The sequence below is a fragment of the Vombatus ursinus genome, unplaced genomic scaffold, assembly GCF_900497805.2.
Source record: "Vombatus ursinus unplaced genomic scaffold, bare-nosed wombat genome assembly UNPS02008961.1, whole genome shotgun sequence".
Taxonomy (NCBI): Eukaryota; Metazoa; Chordata; class Mammalia; order Diprotodontia; family Vombatidae; genus Vombatus; species Vombatus ursinus.
The window spans coordinates 13477534-13488432 of record NW_020948739.1 but is presented as its reverse complement, the minus strand read 5'-3'; positions in this window follow the sequence as shown (position 1 = coordinate 13488432).

Sequence of the window (10899 nt, the reverse complement as noted above, 5' to 3'; positions counted from 1 at the left end):
AAGTTGTCCAAAGTCACACAGATAGTAGCAAAAGTAGGCTTTGAACCCAGGATCTTTACCACAGATTTAGAGCTGAAAAGGACCCTAGAGTTCAACCCATCATTTAGCAGATAAGAAAACTGGGGCTCAGTGAGGTTAAGGGACTTGATCAGGATAACCATGTAGTAACTGTCTGAAGCAGTGTTTAAACTCATGTCTTCCTGTTTGTAAATTCAGTATGCACTGTATTCTACATCATGCTGCCTTGAAGGGCAGGAAAAGAAGGACAGATCTACAGTACTGGAGTTTGTTACAGGGATGGCAGTTAGTTCTAGAGGTGGGATGGTTGTGTGAGGGGCAGAAGGTGGTCTGGAAGACAGAAGATGAGAGCTCTAGGCAGTGAGTAATCCAGTTTGGCCAGAAAACAAAGTCCCTGGTGAAGGAGAGCAATCTGAGATAAGGCTTAGGTTGAGCAAATGATCCTGATTTTTAATGAGATTTGATATAACAACTGTTTTCCCCCTTCTTGGCACTAATGTGGTCACAAATAACTCTGCAAAGCTGCTCTGCTGTTTAAACTGGGTCCCATGAAATGTCAGTGCCCTCCCTGTTGTGAATCTCCACTTTCACACATGACTGAAATTAAGCATGCCTGTGATCACAGATGACAGACGCTCCTTTGGAAGACCAATTGAAACTGAAGACAATTTTGCAGGAAACAGACATCAAGTTCTCAGTTCCCAACAAGAAGATTTTTTTAAAAAAAGAGTCCAATTGTGTTTGCTTCTTTGCCATTTTTTAAAACTAAATTTTGGTAAATATGAAGGAAAGTATCTTATTTTATTCACCTCTGCATTATAAGGTATGAATGATAAGAAATATTCTTTTTTTTCTATTACTGTTACACATATAATTTCTACCGTCTATGAGAGTCTGTGGCTTGCTGGATACCCCTTGGAGTGATGTTTTGCCTTCTAAGGAAAATGGTTTCTCAGCTGATAGACAATGCTCAACACTGAGGGAATTGATTGACTGTACGCTGTACCTCCATCCTCACTCAAGGTACCACAACATTCTGTTAGTTTCACAACCTTATAGATAAGCACAGTCATTTCTAGGCAGGGTGCTTTAGGTGCTCCAATGGGTGCCGAAACTCTAGATTCTGGAACCCATCCCAGTCCATTCTATTCTCTGCCAGGGAGGCAAGACATTAAAAAGGCCAGCTCTTTGTAGCCCCAAATAGGAAAATCAGAATTTTAAGGGTCTTCAGAGGTCTTCTACTCTGACCAGAACTCCCTCTAGAACATTTCTTACAAGTGATCATCTAACTTCCACCTTTAGGGAAAGTACTTACTTCACAGATGAGAAAACTGAGGTCTAAGAAAGTAACATAGCGAGTAAATGACAGAAAGTGGATTTGAACACAGGTCTTCTGACTCTAGAATCCAGCATTCTTTTCACTACACTAAAGTTGTCACTCATATGTATACCATGTTGAGTAGTGGGGTCTTATTTTCCTTTACCGTAAATCAATCACTTATCTTATAAGAAGCAGCTGGGTCATCCCCTGCATTCTGTCAGCGAGCCATAATTAGCAGCTATGTCACTTAGGCCAAATAGCACCAAAAATGCCTGGGTCGAGCATGCTTAATATGCATCCTCAAATCAACCAGGTGGACAGAGCTGGAACACCTATTTTATAAAAGGTGAGAACTCTGGCATACAGCTCCATGGGGAGGGGGAGAGTAGACAGTGACCCTGAAGATACCAACCTTCATCAAGGGAGGGCATCAAAAGCTCCTTCTGAGGGGGCTGCCTCTTACAAAGGTACAGGTCAGGATCTGCCTGGGGAGAAGCTTACCTGGCAACTGAAAGAAGCAGTGAACAACTTCCAGGTTTAATAATCTTCTCTAATTACTTCCTGTGCTGCTAAAGTGAAAGTTCTATGAAAGTAAAATAAACTACATTTTAAAAAATCAGACAACTTAAAAAAAATCATTATTTTAAATTATTTTTTCCTCTAAATGTTGGTACCCTGGAATGAAATCCTGACCTCTCCACCCTAGTTATTCCTCTTTTGCTTTGTTTTTTTTTTTTTTTTAAACTGGAAACTGCCACTGTTCCTCCTGTACGAGTCCTTTCTTTTCAGGAAGAAGGATGGGGGATGCTTAGAACATCCAACAGCAGAGATGTCCTCCCTAATTCTACAGTCTTGTCTACACCCCTTGGCCCATTAATGCCCACATTCATGTTCACATAGCACTTAGTGATACAGGATGTAAAGAAATCATCATTTCAACTGTATAGCATCCCTGAGCATCAGCTAGGAGGAGACCTTCATAGAATCCCATAACTGTATGACTTGCTGGCCTAGAAAAAGGACAATCTCCTCTCCATAGGCCAAAGATTTGGGGATCCCCTCATTGAACAGAGCTTCAACCTGGAGACAAATTCACAGTCTTTAAGCAGACCCAGGGTAATGAGCTGAAGCACTGGCTTTGTTCTTTTAGCCAGAGGCCATACCACAACCCACTTATCTCCAAAGATGGTATCTTCTCAAATAATTTCCCCAGAATCCTGCCTATGGGCACCATACTGCAGATGGTGTTTTTTGGGGCAATTTGTACCAGTAAGATAAGTATCCTTTTTGAAAGAGTAATGAAAAAAGGAATTGCCTCTGAGTGTTGATCTATTCAATAAAAATCTTAACCAGAAAGAAAAAACCTCTAGAGAAGTTTTGATTTTCCTCTTAGAAAGTCTTTTAGTATTCCAACACATCAGACTGGATATGCTTCAGGCATAGAATTTGAAAAAATTGAGTGGTATAAATGTAGGGGAGGAGTCAGGCATTATTACATTCTTCATCATTACATTATTATCATCATTATTATTACTATATACATCTATTACATTTTGCATCATTCTTATATATTAGAAAAATAAATCAGACTTAATAATCTGCAGCTAGGTGACACAGTCTGGGCAGCTAAGGGGTACAATGCAATAAAGTACAGAGCCTGGAGTCAGGAGGACCTGAGTTCAAATCTGACCTCAGACACTTACTGGCTGTATGACTCTGGGCAAGTCACAACCCTGTTTGCCTCATTTTCCTCATCTGTAAAATGGGGATAATAATAGCACATTTTCTAGGATTGTTGTGAGGATCAAATGAGATAATAATTTTAAAGTGCTTAGCACAGTGCCTGAAACATAGTATAAGCTCTATATGAATGTTAACTACTATTATTATTCTTAGGTGGAGCAGTGGATAGAGTACTGGGCTGAAGTCAGGAGGACTCACCTTCCTGAGTTCAAATCTGGCCTCCGACACTTACTAGCTGTGTGATGCTGGATGAATCACTTCTTATTTGCCTCAGTTTCCTCATCTATAAAATGAGCTGTAGAAGAAAATGGCAAACCACTCCAGTCTTTGCCAATAAAACCCCAAATGGGGTCGTGAAGAGTTAGACATGACTGAAAAATGACTGAACAACAACAAGAATTTATATAGTGCTTTAAGGTTAGCAAAGCACATTATATATATTATCTCATTTTATCCTCACAACAACCCTGAGAGGAAGGTGCTATTATTATCCCCATTTTACAGATGAGAAAACTGAAGTTAGGGGGCAGGGTTAATATAACCTTCCTGGTTGTTAAGTCTTTTTTTGCCTTTTTTTTCTTCGTTTTTATACCTCATTCTTAGGGACTAGTTTTTGTGTTCTGTTGCCCAGAGACAAAGGGAAAGGGAGAAGGGAAAAATGCTCATTCAAGCATTTATTAAGTGCCTACTATATTACAGGCACTGTGCAAGGCACTTTACAAATATTATGTCAATTGATTTTTGCAACTTATCGTTAACCAAAAACAATATCCCAAGTCCATGAGACATTGAGTTGCAGCTAGATTTATTACAAGAGAAATGAACATACATGTGGAACCCTAAGCCAAGGCAAAGAGTTCACTATTCAAACAGAAGCTTGCATATTTATGAAATTGTGACAAAGTGAGGAAGAGAAATAGAAATCTCCACCTAAATAGGAGTGGCAGGGGGAGGAGAAATCATGAATAATTAGGATGGCAAAGTAGCATTCTTTTCTCTTGGGAACTGTTAGACTATGGAAATAGGATGGTCTGTTTATCTACAAGAGTCCCAGTTGCAAAAGCTTTTTCCAGTCTAGGGCAGACTAGCTGGTGCCTGTCTTGACTCCCAAGGACACATAGGGAGTCCAGGTTGGTGTGCAAACAATAAATCATATCAGTTCAGGGGGCTTTACCCTTGACACAATAAGGGTCTCCTGCATACTCTGGGTTCCATGTTTCTGGAAAATACAGCAACTCAAAAAGAAAAGTTCAGGGGATCCCTTAACATTCCTTAACAAACCTCATGAGGTAGGCGACATTATTATCCCCATTTTACAAGTGAAGAAACTGAGGCAAACAGGGGTCAAGTGACTTGCCCAAGGTCACACAGCTAGTAAGTATCTGAGGCTGGATTTGAATTCAAGTCTTCCTGACTCCAGGTCCTGCACTCCATTTACTGTACCAAAGTACTTGACTCTATCATCCAATGTGTTAGCTATCTGTCCTACACCTTCGTATCATGTGCAAATTTGTAGTTATATCTCCATTATTGGTGATGTCCAAGGACAAGTTAAATGATTACCTATAAAAATAAAACAAAATAACATTTATTATTTTTTTAAATGAGTACTTGGTCAGGAATGTTAAAGATGACAATCATGCTTTGGATAAAGGTTGGCCTATATGACGTCTAAGGGCTCTTACAACTCTGATTTTAAGAATCAGGAAGCCCCTTCCCCAGTAGATGTCTGTCATATACATACTAAAACTCACATACTTTACTAAGAGAAGCCCTTTTGTTCTTATTCAGAACCTATTTATGCAAATTTTGTACATTAGAGATAAACCTGATTGTTAGTGGTATTGTCAAATGAGTACTAGATTTGGATGAAGATTTTTATTAAAATTTGTTTCCTTATTTCTTGAGGCAAATCACTTCATCTCACTGGATCTGAGTTTTCTCCTCTTTAAATCAAAAGATCTGGAGTGGATAATCTTCCAGTTCTGCCTCTTACGATTCTACACATACTTTAGCAGGAAAAGAACTAATGTGGACTAGGAAGATTTGGTTTCAAGCCCAAGTTCTACTGCATCATTTACTACCTATGTCACCTTGGGCAAGTCACTTACCCTTAGCCTCACTTTCCCCATTTATAAAATCAGATATGTTTAACGTACCTTATGGGGCTATTGTAGGGATCATAATAGGTAATGTAAGTAAGACATTTACTACCTTAAAGTAGTTCTATAAATGTGACCTACTGCCTGCATATTGTAAAAATAAAATGTAGATATAAAGAGAAATTTTTTTTTAAAAACAGCTAATAGTAGATTTTTATTTAGGCTTTTTAAAAACAAAGAACTTTTTAAAAAGTCAAATTCTGAGTATGGGTAAAAAAATGGACAAAAGAAATTAGAGGCTTTATGTAGAAAGTCAGTTCCTTCCTTTTTTAAAAATGTTTATTTATTTTATTCTGAACTTAAGAAATAAAACAAGCATTTCCATAACCTAATAGAATAGAAAACAAAAAAGATGGTTGTACATGAAACTGCAAATCTATTACATACAACTTGCTATTCCTTTTAAATATAAAATAAAGTTATCATGTAGCTTTCTTTTTTATCCCCTTTTTTTCTTCCCTCCCTAGCTTATTTTGACATTATAATATGAAAAAGATGTAAGTACATGCTAAAACGCTAATGACTACAATAGAAAGAGGTTGCCCATATATGCCTGGCAGAATTTATTGGGGATTATTTTCAATGAAGACAAATGAAAGATTTTCCAAGGCTATATAGGCCATCATTCTTCCAGACTTCCCAAACTGTGAAACTACACTTCTCTCAAACTGTTTTTACCATTCTATATTTGTCTGTACTTGACATAGTGAAGAAGCTGGAAATATATGTTTCATAAATATAACCTTATGTAACCATGATGATTACCAAGCTTAGGTCATAATTCAATCTTCAAATCATAATTTCCTTCTTTAAAGTTATATAATTGAACCAACTTCCTATATGACATATTTTAAGTGACATATGCATCTTGTTAAAAAACTTTTCTTATGAAATATTACATTTTGATGTCCCTTAAATTAAATATTATATATTTCACATATAAGGCTATAGGGAGATTTGAATCCAGTTCATTCTAACCCTTTTCTCTACCCTAAAGTCAGAATACATTCAGATTCTTACAAAAATGATTGATTAGCCAGTGTGTAAAGGATTTCAGGAAAGACGACTACACTTTCCCTTTAGTAGTTTTTCCAATATATAACAACTCTAAATTTAAAAAAAAAAATTCTTCCTCTAACCTACATAATTTTTTTCTTGTTTAAAATTTCGTGATGGTAGAAGATACAAAATGAAGACACCTATATAGCACACACAAATGCACTTTAAAAAATAGATTGGACTTGTGATTTCATTGATCTAGGGAACTCTACCAATGAGGAGGCAGCATACTTCAATGGAAATAACATGATTTCATGACATTCAAAGTATACCTCTGATGGTTACTACCTGCGGGAGCCTGGACAAATCACTTAAATTCCCTGTACTTCCTCATCTGTAAAATGAGAACATTGGTCTAAATGGCCTCTTGAAATCCTTTCTAGCACTTAATGTGTAATGCTACATCAGCACCCACTCCACATAGCACAGCTTTAGTGAGTTCCTTGGAGCTAGTAAGAGGGTAGGGGCATACAGCTGGTGTATATCAAAAGCAGGACTTGAATACAGGTTTTGCTGGCTCTCAATTGATTAGGCCATTCAGATGATAAGATAGGGGTGTGTGTGTGTGTGTGTTTATGTGTGCATGCACATACATACATGAGATACATATAATATATAGAAATATCTATACATTTAAAGACTATATTTTAAGTGCAATATCTGTTTTATTTAGTGTAAATAATTTTAGCTCCATTCATCTTTTCCTGCGGGTCTTCTTTTCCTATGACTTAATAACTATATTTGTGGCTTTCTTGTTTATTCTTTGAATTTTATATGGATAAATTAATTTCAAAACTTGACATTAATCTTTCAGTACTTTCTGAATTAATAAATAGATTGTAAATTCAAAGCATATTATCTTTAGATTTTGTGTATTCCTGAACAGGTTTTAAAACAATGGCTATTTTACAAGTCCTTTGCAGAATCTCAAGAGTTGAAAGTGCCTTCAAAGGTCACCTGTAGTCTCTTTACTTGTAGGAAAATGTCTATTATGTCACTCTTGGACATTGCTTAGAATCTAGGCCATGCTTAGAAACTTACAGTGAGGGAGAAACAAGTCCTCCTAAGGCAGGCCTGCACAACATGAGGCTTGCCAAAGTAACTCGAGGGCAGTATGTTGTGCAGGCCCATCCAAAGGACTTTTATTCCACTTTGGGACAACTCTGTTACAAAGTTTTCCCTCCCATTTACAATTTTTTTTTCATTACCCTGGAATATCATTAGGCTAGAACAGATGACTTGAATCCATCAAGGTCATCTAAATGCTCTTCACTTTGGCTTCAAATACAAAACATCATTTTTGTTCTATTATTACCATTCCATGTATCATCTTGTTGTTTCCTCTTATTAGAATGTGACCTCCTTGAAAACAAGGACTGTTTCATTTTTCTACTTTAATCCTTGATGCTGAGTACTGTGCTTTGAACATAGTAAATGCTTAATAAATGTTTTTACATTCATTTTCCTTGGCAGAGGTGGCAGAAAATAATTCTGATATCTTTCCATTATCATTATTGTACCATCTATCACCAAATGGCAGTCCAATGTCTTCTTTGATCTTTCTCCAGTTCCAAGCGTAGGGGAAAAAAAAAATACTCTCCTGGCTTTTTGTTTGTTTGTTTTGTTTGTTTGTTTGTTTTGTTTTGTCTTTATCATTCATTGTCAACATAAATTATCAAAATGGATAGTATTTTTTTTCCAAGCAGGACCATATCACTCTAGTTTTTATCTTCCATTATTCCTTCCATTTTCTTTTTAGTTATTTTTTAAATAAATGTCCTCATGACAACCATCAGTAAATTTTCATCATATTCAGAATAGCATCTGATCCCTTTTGGGCCTATTCCCCCAAATCCTACCCATCCTTTCTTTGAGGTTTGAAATCTACTCTCCCCAAATCTTCAACTAGCATTAGATTACACAAGCAATTTTCCCCAGCTTGTCTATCGATCACAAGCTCAGAAAAGGAACAGTAACCTCCCCCAGAGTTCTGCACTCAGTAGGTGTTTGATCAATCTTTATTGTATTGTGGTGTGAGGTCCCTATTATTTCTTCTATAACAGCTAGTTTCCTTTTATTAATCAGCATCAGATCCATTAGAAATACATCTTTTAAAGAATGAAATCCCCATTAAGGCACAGCAAGAATTTAACTGGCTCTGCTTTTAATCGGGAGAGTACTCTGATAGATGTGCAGTTGTTTGAAGTTCCATATCATGGCCAAATCATGCCATTCTCCGTGTTTTTTCCCTTGTTACAGGTAGTCAGTAGTATACATCCACGAAAATGGTACTGATCTTAGAAATTCACCGAAACACTCTCCATCATGCCTATCTTCTTTTAACTGATGAGTTTCCTTCATGAAAGTGTACTTTTTTCCCCTCTAAACATGTAATGCTACTTTGTCATTTCTTTCATCTACTCTTTTTTTCCTTGTACACAGTAGGTGCTTGTCAAATGCAATGACTATTTGATTCCAATCTCTGAGGGCCAATCCTAACAGCCCTTTTCAAAAACTAGCTAGTTTTGAATCAAAGGGGTCTTGGCCTATAAACAAACGGGAAGATGCCTGTTTGTCATAGAGCTGGTGTTGGGCTTTCTTTGCTGGACCTACTATTCTGGATGGAGACAAGTGAAGAAAGGAAGAGTTATGTGTAATGCTCCATTTCCCTGCCCCTTTCACCCTCCCCCCCACTCTCCCACACCTGCCCATCCAAACAGCTAGATGCTAACTGGGTATCAGTTGATAAGTTGTAATAATGCTTTGGAAGACCAGGCAGGAAGGTTCTTAACACTGTCATTGACTTTTTACCTTAGATAAAATAAGAAACTTACAATGTTAAAATGGTAGTGATCCAGAAAGTGCTTTTTTAGCCAAAAAATGTGCATGCTTTAAACATGTTTCTCATCTGTATATAGTAGCACATAAGCTTTAGAAAGTAGCAATGCACTACCATAAACCTTCAATAATATCTCAATCACAACATCATTAAATATGTGAGGTATTACAATGACCTCTTTATAAAAGGAGCATTCATCTTGCTTCTTTGGTAAGACTAAAAGATTAGCTTAATTCCTTCACATTTTCAGAGCATGGTCATTCAGCCCATGGAATTTAGTGCGCAAAGGTAAAAAAGCAAACTTCAGGTAAGGAGAGAATACAAACTAAACAGGGGAATTTTGCATGATGGGTGGCACGGTGCTAGGACAAATTTCCTGGAACAAGCCTTTGGGGGAGACACCATATTCTAAAATGTCACCAGGGGCCAAAGTGAGGGGATGTGAAAGAGGTTCAGCTGAATGGTTCCCATTGATAATCACTAGGAAATAGAGATGAGAGAAAACAAATCCTGAAGGGGATGCAGTCCTCTCACTTGTCTCATGGGTCTACATAAACAAACCAAAATGTCTTCTTTTTCCTTTTCTAATATGAGGAGCTGGCTATGTTAGGAAAAAAATGTCCAACTCTTATAGCATGCTGGTCAAAAAATATTGAAGACAGTCTCTGAAGTCCCATTTTATTTATCAGGTTGAATCCATGTGAATCCTAAGAGAGCTTATCTCTAAACAAGCTAGGCATCTAACTGGCTAGAAAGCCAGCCTCAGAGCTAAAAAAAATCTGGGTTCAAGCTCAGCCTCCAACATATAAGGTCAGACATGTTATCAAATGACCATTTTCTCTGGCTGACCCCATGCCTATTATGCTCTCCCTCCTCATCTCCATCTATGGACCTTCCTAGCTTCCTTTAAAATCTCATCTTTTACATAAAGCCTTTCCAATTCCTCCTAATTCTATTCTTAATTATTCCCTCTCTAATTCTACTTTTAATTCCTTCCCTCTGTCAATTATTCCCTACTTATCCTGTATATAGCTTGTTTGTACTTACTTTTTTGCAGGTTGTCTCCCCCATTAGATTGTAAGCTCCTTGAGGGCAGGGACTGCCTTTTGCCTCTTTTTGTATCCTCAGTGCTCAGTATAATACTGGGCATTAGTAGGTGCTCAATAAATGTTTAATGACTGACTAACTAGTAGCAAAGAAAGGGTATGGCAACCAGGATAATATTTACCATTTACCTGGTAAACAAGTTGATAACTAAATTAATCTTTTGTACTGAGTCACACAGCCAGTCAGTAGTCAAATCAGGATTATTATTCATTCATCAGAAAGTCTAAGTATTTCTTCCCTTGAGCCCCCTTATGTTAAGATGAACAACATTAACCTAACTGACATTTTATACTAACTAATTGGCATAACAAAACTTTAATAAATAATAATAATATTAATAATAATAAAATAATAAAAGCCTCAAATGCCTTCCAAATATATGTTTTTTAAGGGTGAAGCAATGTCCTATATAGTTTGAGTACTAAATGTATTTCATTCTCTTGTAACACTGTGGAAAGTCAGCAATCCATGTATGCTCCAATGTTGATTTGGTTCGCCTCCTACAGATCAAAGGTGGCATGGTTGGGCTAAATGTACAGTTTGAACTATATGACTTCTATGGTTCCTTCCAACTCAGAGTTTCTGAGATACAAGTGGTTGCAAACTTTCAAGCTCCTAGAGTGAATAGCAAAAATGGGTGATTTTTCCTT